The sequence below is a fragment of the Scardinius erythrophthalmus genome, assembly GCF_964197995.2.
Source record: "Scardinius erythrophthalmus genome assembly, chromosome: 14".
NCBI lineage: Eukaryota > Metazoa > Chordata > Actinopteri > Cypriniformes > Leuciscidae > Scardinius > Scardinius erythrophthalmus.
Genome location: NC_138234.1, coordinates 3,250,583 through 3,263,188, shown reverse-complemented (window position 1 = coordinate 3,263,188; position 12,606 = coordinate 3,250,583). Strand labels below are relative to the sequence as shown.

The following is a 12,606-nucleotide window of genomic DNA, read 5'->3' as shown; positions in this document are numbered from 1 at the left end:
ATCAAACGATCAGTTGTTTAGCGTTCATGTAAACACTACAATCAAATTCACCAATCGGAATGAATTCAGTTAGATTGAAAGGTGTGCACTGTGCATATGAATCACTCATCCGTCCATAAGGCTAGCTACCACCGGAGCTTGAAATTCATTTCACACAAAATGTCTAACGTTAGTTAGTTGGCGAACTCATTAGTGCATTACTCCTCATTTGTATTTCTTTCGAAATGGTGAATTATTGCATGGTAACGTTACCGGGATGTTCAGTCAGATGCGGTGCGAAACTAGGATGGTTCTCAACACAAACGTCCGTGTCCTCGTCTGATTCAGAGATTTCATCCAGGAGAAATTGGCATCGTTTAAATTCTTTGCAGCAGACGGACTCTATCTCCGTGTCCGTAGTTGCATAGTGAGATCACCGGCGCCACCAGTCCGCCCCCAGCTCGAGCCAGTCTGGGCTTCTCGTCCGCGACAGGCAGGTCTTCTGCCTCGGCTGCTCTTCGCTATGCGGCTTGTAAAGATGGCCACAAACACCTGATTCAAGCATCAGACTTCCGAAATCCTCTTCTTCTACATTATATTAAGTAACGTTACCCTCCGCTATTGTCATAACTTTACATCTGTCTCCACAGCGCCTGTTAGCTTAGCTTCCAAACAAGATGGAGGATATTGCTTTTAGTTTCAGAAAGTGAAGTCCCACCCACTGATCTGTAATAGGCCTGTAGCGTGAGCGGGTCCCGCCCCCTGGAATAATGAGGAGCTAGTGTTTGTAGTCTCTAAATTTTTCAATGAAATGTGACTTCCTGCTTATTATGACGCAAAATGATGATTTTTACGTCATAATAAGCAGGAAGTAAAACACTTAAAACCTTATTTCTCCCATCTCAGGGAAAAATGAACGAAAAATCCACGTTTATTATAATATATGACTGGGTTTCTAACAATACAAAGCTTAATGCAAATGGGTGAAGTGTCCCTTTAAAACCACGGGTAAGTCAACTTTATGGGGTGACGTCACATAGGCGACATGTAGTCTTTCTCGTTATGTCTTTTCCACAACTGCTAGCCGAAGAATCATACCATATACTGTCAAACTCGTAACATGAAAAGTTATATAAAAAATTCACAGACAACATATGTTCAATTCATGGCACAATTCAAACGGGATCAGAAAATAATTATTTTCTCCCATTCACTTGCATTGACGGTTTTTCAACTTTGAGGTCCAGCGGGGTTTTACGGAAGGGGCGGGACTTACCAGCTCTATGGCTCTGGCTTCGCCCACACAGCCCGCCTCCAGACGCTCGGGTTTTTCCGGAAAGACTCGGTACAGCCTATCTTTCTTTTATAAATATAAGAAAACTAAAGACTTTTTGGAGATATGAAGGATGCTATACTACTCTATAGGTACTCAAGATTAACAGGAGATTGAGTGAAAATGAGCATTTCACCCCCCCTTTAAAGCAGCATAGGTAACTTTTCAACCTTCATAATATATTTCCAAGACTCTTGTGATGGTACATCGACTTACAATAGGTTGAATGAAATGTCTGCCATAGCCTGACGTGGTCTGTATAGTTTTTAATCGTACTTTTAAACTTGGGGGTTCGGGTAGTAACCCCCGCACACAAAAAGAACTACAAAATTCGACTGCTTTACGGCATAGGCTACCTCACTTCCCCCAACACGTCCTCACATGCTGTTGGACTTGTATATGGCTTATTGTATATCACTCGGACAAGCTTTCACTCGTTGGTGTGAGCTAAAAAGCACCTGGCGTTCTTGTTGATGGATTAGTAAAGACATCTTCGGAGGCTAGCTCAACGTTCGATGTCCGACGATTTGTAACGCGTTGTTTTTATTACCTAATCAAACTCATGTAACTGTCTGTCACACGTTTTACGGTCCACAGCATTACTTGATAGACAAAAATAGGACAAGAATGAACATCAAACAGAAACAATCCGCTTACGGAATGTTCGAGGCTCACATACAATACAGACTGCCGAAAGTTAAACAGGGCGCGCGCAGCTCTTAAAGGGGACACACCTTATTGCCACCCGTTACAGCTTCCATCCGACTGAACTGGGACCGGTATACAGGGGGGAGGGGATCAGGCCGTGAGTGAAGAGACTGCTCTGCGTGAGTGGTATTTACGACAGTAACGTTAAATACAAGTAGTCCACAGCGACTCTAGGGGTCGTTGTTTGACCAAAACGGAATTCCTACCTAGTGTGGCTTTAAGTCAATATAAGTTTTATCTGAGCATTTTTTTCTGTTTATTTTACATTTGGTTCACAATTACTGCAACCAAATTATGGATATGTCTAGTTTTTGCGCATTCCAAAATATTGTTATTATCTTGCTAAAACTGCAACATTTTAAAAAAATTATCAAATAAATAGACTTTGCTACATGTGGTTTAGTTTGTGTAAAAACAGGGCGTGTTAAAGGAGCTATGTAAGATTGTGGCCAAAACTGGTACTGTAATCACTTTCAAATCACCGTAGAGCGGTGTGTCCCCTCCCCCTCCCCCCGACTCGAGGTTGCCAGATAGGCTGCAGGATCCACCAGGAACGTTTGTAGCTGCAGCTGTGCTAACTAGAGCAGAGCTGGAAACACGGAGGCCGAAACACTACTGACTTCGTGATTGGTAGATTGGTGGAGGGCGGCGCATCAGACCAAAACACAACATGACGACATCAACATCAGTTGAGGGCTGCAACTTCACTTTTTAAATGACAATATCCTGGCCGGACTACTGTTGTCAGTGATATCAGTATTTGAAATGAACATGATTTCTTAATGTCTAGTGACATATCAGGGCCATTTTATGATTAATTGAAATACATTTCTTACATACAGTTCCTTTAAAATTATAGCATTATTGCGTATTTTTAAAATGTTAATATTTTAGGTAGTTGCATAGTTTATCAAATATTTAATAGTTCTCACTTCAAAAATGTGATTTACTCAGAGCCCCTAAAGGGACATGGTGATGGAAAAACTGTATTTAATTGTTTCTGCGTTCTTTAGGGTTGCAAATGAACAAAGACGTTTGCTTTCCTGCTCCAACCCCCTCTTTCTTACCACAAGGGCCATTAGTGACCCGTAAAGAAGTGCTGATAGTGATAAAGGTCTGTCGGCCAAGATGTGTGTGTACATCTGAGGTTTGCTAAATGTCACACCTTCAGTACGATGTGGGAAAGCTGTAATCTGCTGATTGGTCAGTTAAATGTCTCACATTTGGTTTCAATCACATGTTCAAAAGGATTAAAGAAGATTGTGAGGCTTTGTCTACAGCTGGTGTTAAGATGCGTTTTGGTCAGTTGATCACAAGTATACAAGGGCCCATTCCCGTTTACACCTGGTGTTTCAAATCCATCTCTTTTATCCATTTTTGTTCTGTTTCTTTGAGGGGACGGTCTTTGAGCTGGTAAATGTACGAGCTTTCAATATAATGGGTGAAATAAGCTCATGCAATTTGCATGTGAGCATGACCAGAGACGGACAGAAAAATAGACGAAGAGTTTTGTTTCTGCTCTTAAAGCTGAAAGTCCACGTCAAACACAGAGTTTTCCTTCTTCAAACCAAACTTGGGTCTTCAGCCAACCAAGTTTAAATGCCGTCTGGCTACAGCGCTTCCCATAATGTTTACGCATTTGTGTTTGTTTGAACTCACTCGACCACATGAGCGTCTACACTACCAAAGCAATCCGGCTGAATGTGTTTTTGACTACCTCTGGAAGTGGTCAAAAGTGGACAAGCTCAAATTGTTTTAGACCCTGTTTACACCAGTGTTTAGCACGTCCACTTGTGATCTAGTGTTTTTCACTACATAATTATTTTATTGATTTACTGAGCACCTTTTTAACTTTAATTTCAGGCCCGATGGATGAGAATAAAGAAGTGAATGAAGTGGAGAAACATCAAAGAAGATCTCAGAAATCTTTCACTTGCACTCAGTGTGGAAAGAGTTTCACATTCAAACCATATCTCAAGGTTCACATGAGGATCCACACTGGAGAGAAACCGTTCTCATGTGATCAGTGTGGGAAGAGTTTTGCACGACAAGGACACCTTAAGGAACACATGGTCATCCACACTGGAGAGAAACTGCATGAATGTGATCAATGTGGGAAAACATTTTTGTCGGCTTCAGCCCTGAGGAGACACATGACAGTTCATTCACAGGAGAAACCACATTCATGTTCTTTGTGTGGAAAGAGTTTTTCACGTCTGCAGGATTTACAAGTTCATCAGAAAATACACACTGGTGTAAAAAAATCATGTGTGCTTTGAGTGTGAGAAGACTTTTGTTAGAGCTGAAGATTTGAAACGGCACCAGAGGATCCACACTGGAGAGAAACCTTACAAGTGTTCACACTGCGACAAGAGATTCAATCAATCAGGATCCCTGAAAAAACACGAGAGGATCCACACTGGAGAGAAACCGTATCACTGCACTGCATGTGGGAAGAGCTTCACTCATTCATCTAATCTACACAGTCATACAAAAACTCACATTAAGTAGCTTATCTTCAGTTCCAGCACTTTCAAGTGCGATGCCACCTCTCTTTCCTATTAGTTTGTCTAAACCAGACTCAACCACGGCTGTAGCCAGTTATGAAGTCACGAGGTCCAGACTTCAGTATATTTCCGAGGTGTATATAACAAAGGTTGTGAAATAATATGCTAATATAGTATTAACTCTACTTTAGTGCTGCAAGGATATTGCACAGCTCCAAGATCTTCTCGTCTGAGCTCTGCGGTCTGTCGCCGCTCATCAACATCAGAATATTGAGATGACCAATCAAATTAAAGTAGACAGGCTTTATGTTCACAGAAGCTGCTGAGCGCATGATCTAGCCTTCAGTTAACCGTCATGAAGTGTGAGATCAAATATAGCTAAACTAAACATTTCATATTTGACAGCTATTTTAGGATAGAAATGATAGAATAGAATAGAATAGAATCGGGCATTTATATAGCGCTTTCATATGTACAACTGTACACCCAAAGCGCTTTACAATCATGTCAGGGGATCTCTCCTCAACCACCACCAGTGTGCAGCATCCACTTGGATGATGCGACGGCAGCCACAGAACAACGGCGCCAGTGCGCTCACCACACACCGGATATAGGTGGAGAGAGGAGAGAGAGTGATAGAGCCAATTCAATGTAAGGGGATTATTAGGCGGCCATGATTGGTAAGGGCCAATGGTGTGTGGCCATGACACCGGGGTTACACCCCTACTCTTTACGAGAAATGCCATGGGATTTTTAATGACCACAGAGAGTCAGGACCTCGGTTTAACGTCTCGTCCGAAGGACGGGTAAGTGATAAGTGACCGACAAAAATAATCAGGAAAACTGATGTATATAAATATCAGTTGAGCCTATGTTCATGACCCCAAACTCCCTGAACTACCTCATATCTGGGACACCGGCGATTCTAGAACTCTACAGCCCTGGCCACAACCATCGACAGTATAAAAGAAACATTGTCAACATTTGTCACATTAAATAGTTTATATGTAACTGTGAGATTCACATCAACTCAAAGATAAAGTTCCTCCCCAAAGAGCAATATCGCATATATCATTTTGCTTAAAAGTACAAGTGTTTTTTTTTTACTTTTTTTACTAACTGTTCTTGCTCAGGAAGCTGAAGAAGAGGCTGATTGAGATGCTTTATTATCTTGTTAGTCAATAAAGAGAGAGAGATCTGTCTTATTTGCTTCCAGTTTTACTTTCTTTTTGTATTTGCTGTACCAAGTATTAAACTTTTGTTGTCCATTTTTATTGTCTGCTCCTTCTTGCATCAAGAAAAAAAAATAGTTGATTCTAATGTTTTCCTGTTGTTAGTTTGATTGCTTCTATTGCTCTCCTCATTTGTATGTCGCTTTAGATAAAAGCGTCTGCTATATGATCAGATGTAAATGTATTGTATTTAACAGATTTTATAAGGAAGCAGATTGATGGAGGTAAAATACAAGTGATATGAGGAGTTAAATAAAGTAAGAGACTCTCTGAAAATAAACTCTTATTGCATTTAGGTAAGAAACGGGATCCATGTTATGTGAGTCTAAAAGTAAACTGAACAAGGTTCCTAAACTGTGTGTCAAGGTAGGGGATTGTGTAATATCAAACAGAAATAGTGTTAATTATCTTGGCTGTGTCCTTGACAATGATTTAAGTTGTGCAAGTATGGCTATGAAAACTTTAGGTAAGGCTAATGCTAGAACAAAACTTCATGCTAGATATGTTAGTTTTCTGGCTAAACAAAATGTAAAACGATACTAGGTTACTCACGTAACCTCGGTTCTCTCTAGAAGAGGGAACGAGTATTTGCGTAAGCTAGCTTACGCTACGGGAAAAGTCATCTTTTTCTCGAGATACTGAAGCCAAAAATTATCCAAATTTTTCATATATTGTCAACGCAGTGCAGCAGGCAGCTCAGCAGAGCTAGAGCGGGCAATACTGCGCTCATAGTCTGCCGCGCGGCAACTGCTTAAGGCTACCAGTGAGCCCCGCATGACGTCACGCCCAATGAGCGTGTCACATCCCGCCAGAATGGGCGGAGTCAGAGCGTATATAAGGAGGGCTCGGAGGCTAAAATCTCTGGTTTCTGTCGAATGAAGCGACATGAGCTCGAGGCATGAGCACGGCAGGGAACGCAAATACTCATTCCCTCTTCTAGAGAGAACCGAGGTTACGTGAGTAACCTAGTATCGTTCTCTCACGAGAGGTTCTCTCGTATTTGCGTAAGCTAGCTTACGCTACGGGAACCCCATTGTCAACGCCGTGCGTGTCTTATATCCACACAACATTCCCGGAAGCCCGGGAAGCATAGAAGTGGAAGAACGGGTGGCCAGCGGGGCGGGCCAACACACGTTCATAGGCACCCATAGGGAAAAATAGAGCGGCGCGGCCGGTCTATATATAACTGACATACCCAAGTGCAGCTCAACCAGGAGAGCTAAATCAAGTGGCTAGCCTGTTGCACACATAAACAGGGCATATACCCGACTAGACTGACAAAAGTTTAGCCTGCAAGGCGGGAACTTCCAGGTTATAGAACCTAACAAATGTAGAGGGGGAGGCCCAGCCCGCCGCCATACAAATGTCATGAATAGAAATTCCTCTGGACCATGCCCACGACGAGGCCATGCCTCTGGTGGAATGAGCCCGTATGCCCAAAGGGCACTGCAGGTCTTTGGACGCATAAGCTGTTGCAATAGCGTCCACTATCCATCTGGATAGCGTCTGTTTCGAAGCGGCGAGACCCTTGGTGCGCCCACCAAACAAAACAAAGAGCTGCTCCGAAAGCATGAAGGTGGCGGAGCGTGTGACGTAACGCCTTAGAGCCCTGACAGGGCAAAGAAGGCTGCTGCCATCCCCACTGCCTGATGGAAGGGCTGAAAGGGAGATAACTTGAGCTCTAAACTGAGTACCCAACACCTTGGGGACATAACCGTTCTTTGGTTTGAGAATGACTAACGAGTCATTAGGTTCAAACTCAAGACACGTAGCGCTCACTGAAAGCGCGTGTAAGTCGCCCACGCGTTTTACTGAAGCCAGGGCTAACAGAAAAACGGTTTTGAACGTCAGGTATTTCAACTCCGCCGAGTCTAGGGGTTCGAAGGGATGAGCTTTTAGGGCCTCTAGGACCAAAGACAGATCCCAAATGGGTACCGAAAGCGGCCGAGGAGGATTCAACCTCCTGGCCCCTTGGAGGAAGCGGGTGATGAGTTCATTTCTTCCCAATGCGCGGCCGCGCGCCGAGTCAGCAATCGCCGCAACATAAACCTTGAGCGTGGAGGGGGACCTGCCCACATCCAGGAGTTCTTGGAGGAAGTTCAGGACCTGTGGAACTCCACAAGATTGAGCATTCAGACTCTTTCCCGCGCACCATTTGTTAAACACTGACCATTTAGACGCATAAAGCCGCCTCGTCGAGGGGGCTCTGGACTGCGTGATTGTGTTAACTACCCCTTCTGACAGATCAACGAATATCTGTTGATTACCCACGCATGCAGAGACCAATGCTCTGGATGGGGATGTAGAATTGAGCCTCGGGCTTGAGAGAGAAGGTCTCTCCTCACCGGGATCGGCCACGGGGCTGTTTCTGACAGCGCCGTCAGCTCTGGGAACCAAAACTGGTTCTCCCAGCGCGGGGCTATGAGCAGCACCGTGCAGCGCGTCTCCCTGATCTTCGCTATCACTTGCGGCAGCATCGAGATCGGGGGAAAAGCGTACAACGGGACGCTGGGCCAAACTTGGGCCAGCGCGTCCTCGCTCTTTGAGAAGAACCTCTGGCACTGAGCATTCTCGCTCGTGGCAAAAAGGTCGACTTCCGCTTAGCCAAAGCGACGCCAAAGCGTCTGGACTGTCTGGCCGTGTAGAGCCCATCCCCCGGGGGGAACGTTATCTCTGGACAGCCTGTCCGGTCCGTCGTTCAGGCGACCGGGCACGTGCGCGGCTCTCAGAGAGCGCAGCAAGCCCTGAGCCCAGATCAGAAGACGCTCTGCCAGAGCGCATAGAGTTCTGGATCTGGTTCCGCCCTGACGGTTCACATAAGACACCACTGACATGTTGTCCGTGTGGACTAGCACATGGTGCCCGTGCAGGTGAGGGAGAAAGTGTTTCAGCGCCTTCTCGACCACTAACATCTCCAGACAGTTTATGTGAAGGCTTTTCTCCTGGTCCGACCAGCGGCCGTAGACCGGTCTGCCCTCGTGAAGCGCTCCCCAACCCGTGTTGGACGTGTCTGTCGAGATCAGTTTGCGGTGTGAGATCGCTCCCAACGTAACTCCCTGTTGGTACCAATCGGCTGCCAACCAGGGCTGCTGGGCTGAAACACAGCCCTGAGTCACTCTGATTCGGGCGCAGCCTGAGACCCACGCTCTGCGGGGCGCTTTCGAATTCAGTCAGCATTGGAGCGGGCGCATTCGTAGTAAGCCCAGCTGCAGAACTGCTGCAGCTGATGTCATATGGCCCAACATCCTCTGAAATGTTTTCAAGGGGAAACACCTGTCTTTTTGAAAAGACGCGGCGAGGTGTTGACCACAGCGCACGCGCTGTGTTGACAGCCTGGCCGTCATGGCCACCGAGTCCAGTTCTATTCCCAGAAAGGATATTGACTGGCTGGGGGTTAACGTGCTCTTGGCCCAGTTCACCGAAAGACCCAGGCTTTCTAAATGACTGAGAAGCGTCATCTTGTGGGAAGCGAGCTCTTCCTCTGATTGCGCTAGAATGAGCCAATCGTCCAGATAATTCAGAATTCGCATCCCCTGTGTTCTCAGGGGAGCGAGAGCCGTATCCATGCACTTCGTAAATGTACGGGGTGCCAGGGATAAGCCGAACGGAAGGACGGTGTATTGATATACCTGGCCGTCGAAGGCGAATCTCAAGAATGGCATGTGACGGGGTATAATCTGAATCTGAAAATATGCGTCTTTCAGATCGAGAGAGATAAACCAGTCCCTCGGGCGAATATGCGCGAGGATTTGTCTCGTCGTGAGCATCTTGAACGGCCGGCTCATGAGAGCTTTGTTCAAATATCTCAGATCTAATATAGGTCTGAGCGCTCCGTCCTTCTTGGGAACGAGGAAATAACGGCTGTAAAAGCCTGCCTCGGTTAAAGAAGGGTGAACTCTCTCTATCGCCCCTTTGCGCAACAGTTTCGCTATTTCTGTATGAAGCAGATGGGCTTCAGAGGACGGCGAAGGAACTGAAGCGAATAGCCCCGTATTACTGTGATCAGTACCCATTTCGACACGCCCGGAATAGCTTTCCATGCATCTGCACTCATAGCTAGGGGTCGAATGGCCTCTGGGTCTCGCCCGCTGCTCTGCGCGGGGCAGGAGACTCGAAGCGAGTGCGCTGTCGGTGTTGGGGAGCGGGGGCTCGCTGATAGCGACGACCGGCTGAGCAGTGCTCACAGACACAGTCTCTGGCATGGGGGTGTTTACAAGCGAGTGTGAGCGCTGAGGAGTGGGCACAGGACTCTTCATTAACACACGGCCGTTGGAATGGGGCTTTATGAGATCTAGACCCTGAGTATGTGAGACAGAGCGGGCAGTGTGTAGGCATGAGCACTGGGGAGTGGGCACATTTCCTACGTTTAACACTCGAGCGGCAACCGCACGCTTTATGTGAGTGTGCTCTGTGGGACACACAGGGGAGATCGTGCTTGTGTGTAGACATGAACACTGGGACGTGGGCATATTCACTACACTCATAACACTGCCGGCGTGGGCCGGATGACCAGACATTGAGCTCTCTTTGCGAATTATCTGGGTCGCCGTAAAAACGGCGTTTGGGTGCAGGCGAGCGAGTTGAAGAACTGGCTCGTTGGCTGCGGAAAGCACTACTGCAGTAGCCTTGACTAAGGGGACTGGCAGAGGAAGGCAGAAGAGTTTGGACGGTGGTCCGGCTGCGGCGGGACTCAGCCGTCTCTTCCTCCCAGCGCGTGCTAGGAGGACTTCGCAGGCTCCGGTTTCAGAGAAACTCTAGGCCGGGGACCCCGCGGGGCTGCGCTCTTCGTAGCGTGAAGGGAGAGGTCCGTCGCGCTGCGCAGGTCCGTCAAAGCGGTCTGATCCGGGCCCTTTTCATCCAGCTGACGGAGGAGATCGGCCTGGAAAATTTGTAGGACCGCCATGGTATGCAGGGCTGAAGCGGCTTGACCAGCGGCGGAGAAAGCGCGGCTGACAAGGGCTGAAGTGGTCCTGCAGGCTTTAGACGGGAGGGCAGACTTTGAGTGCCATCTCGCGGATGGGGGGCAAAGGTGCGCTGCGACCGCCTGTTCAACCGGAGGGATGTTGATATATCGTCCATGTGCGAGAGGGTCGCCGAGGCTGGAGAGCAAAGCCTGGCTGAAACTGGAGCGTCCCACGACTTAGAGAGCTCTGCGTGGAGCTCTGGTAGAAAGGGCGCTGATCTGGACGTTGGCGACTGGCGGCGGCTGGGCAAGAAGAACCCGTCGAGCCTGTTCGTCGCGGGCGCCGCAGGCGGGGACCATTCGAGGCCCAGGTTGTCGACGGCCATAGTGAGGAGGCGGAGAAGCTCAGCGTCCACACTGGCATGGGTCCTACCAGACTCGCGTGTAGAAGAAGAGGCGGAGCGGTGAGAGCCGGACAACCCTTCGCTATCTGACACCATTAGAGAGCAGCTGTCCAGTAAAGCGTCGTCTTCCGCTTCATCCCCTGAGGCGACGGCATCGCGGGCGAAAGCCGGCGGCTGCGCGTCGGGAAGTGGGGGCGGAGAGGGAGAGAGCGAGGCTCGCGGGAGGGCCTCCGGCAAAAGCCTGGCTCGCGTCTCGGTCTCCGGTGGTCTCTGAGAGCGGCGCTTCTTCTTGCGCGGCCCAGAGACTGGAGCCGCAGGAATTGTGAGGCATTTTGAAACAAACGCCTCTGCTCTTTTAGTAGTGTCGCGTGAACGACCACACACACACACACACACACAGCGAGAAAAGGATATGTGTCGCCGGATAGCTGAGCTGGCACGGCAGGCTGAAGGCGGCGAGAGATCGTCCGGCTTCCTCGGGTGCTGTCCTGGCTCGGTGCTTTTTCGACGGTGGCGGCTTCTCTCGGAGAACAGCGATGCGAAGAGACAGAAATCAGAGATTTTAGCCTCCGAGCCCTCCTTATATACTCATTGGGCGTGACGTCACGCGGGCTCACTGGTAGGCTTAAGCAGTTGCCGCGCGGCAGACTATGAGCGCGCAGTATTGCCCGCTCTACCTCTGCTGAGCTGCCTGCTGCACTGCGTTGACAATATATGAAAAATGAGGATAATTTTTGGCTTCAGTATCTCGAGAAAAAGATGACTTTTCCCGTAGCGTAAGCTAGCTTACGCAAATACGAGAGAACCTCTCGTAAGAGAACTACTTGCATCATGTTTAGTGCAATGTCATTTTGAGTAAGCATGCATTTCTTGGATGTCTGATCTGTTCTGTGTATGGTTGGATAAGTTACAGAAATCTCTAAATAAATTTATATGATTTTGGGTTTGAGTAGTTTTTCACATGTTGATGATCCCATTTTAGGGATTCACTGATTTCCAATTGATTTATTTTATTTCTTTCCCCAGCCAAAATATTAATACAATTTCTTTCTGATCCTAAACTTTTGAACGGTAGTGATTAATATTACAAAATATTTATATTTCTGTTCTTTGTAACTTTCTATTAATCAAAGAATCCTGAAAAAAATTTGAGCATCAAATCCTCATATTAGAATGATTTCAGAAGGAGTAATGATGCTAAAATTCAGCTTTGGTCTCAGGAACAAATGATACTTTACTATATATTTACATATAATTATTATTATTTTTAATTGTAATAACATTTCACAACATTACTGTTTTTTTAATGCAGCCTTTGTGAGCAGAAGAGACTTTTAAAAACATGCCTGATAAAAGTTGCTACTGGGAATGGCATCGAATACTACATCAAACTCTTTAGTAGTTACAGGGATCTTATAATGATTAAGGAATTCACAGTAAAGATATGTTCATTATTCTTAAATAACTGTCTGACCAAAATTATACCGTTATTGTACCAGTTTCTGTAAAATAAAGATTAATTTTTAAACGTAATATATAT

The 12,606-nt window shown here is 46.7% G+C and overlaps 1 long non-coding RNA gene across 1 annotated transcript in view; it reads left to right on the top strand.

The window, feature by feature from the left end:
- The window catches only part of LOC308701504, a 112,927-nt gene that overhangs the window by 42,854 nt on the left and 57,467 nt on the right, over nt 1-12,606 (top strand). The window lies entirely within an intron of this gene.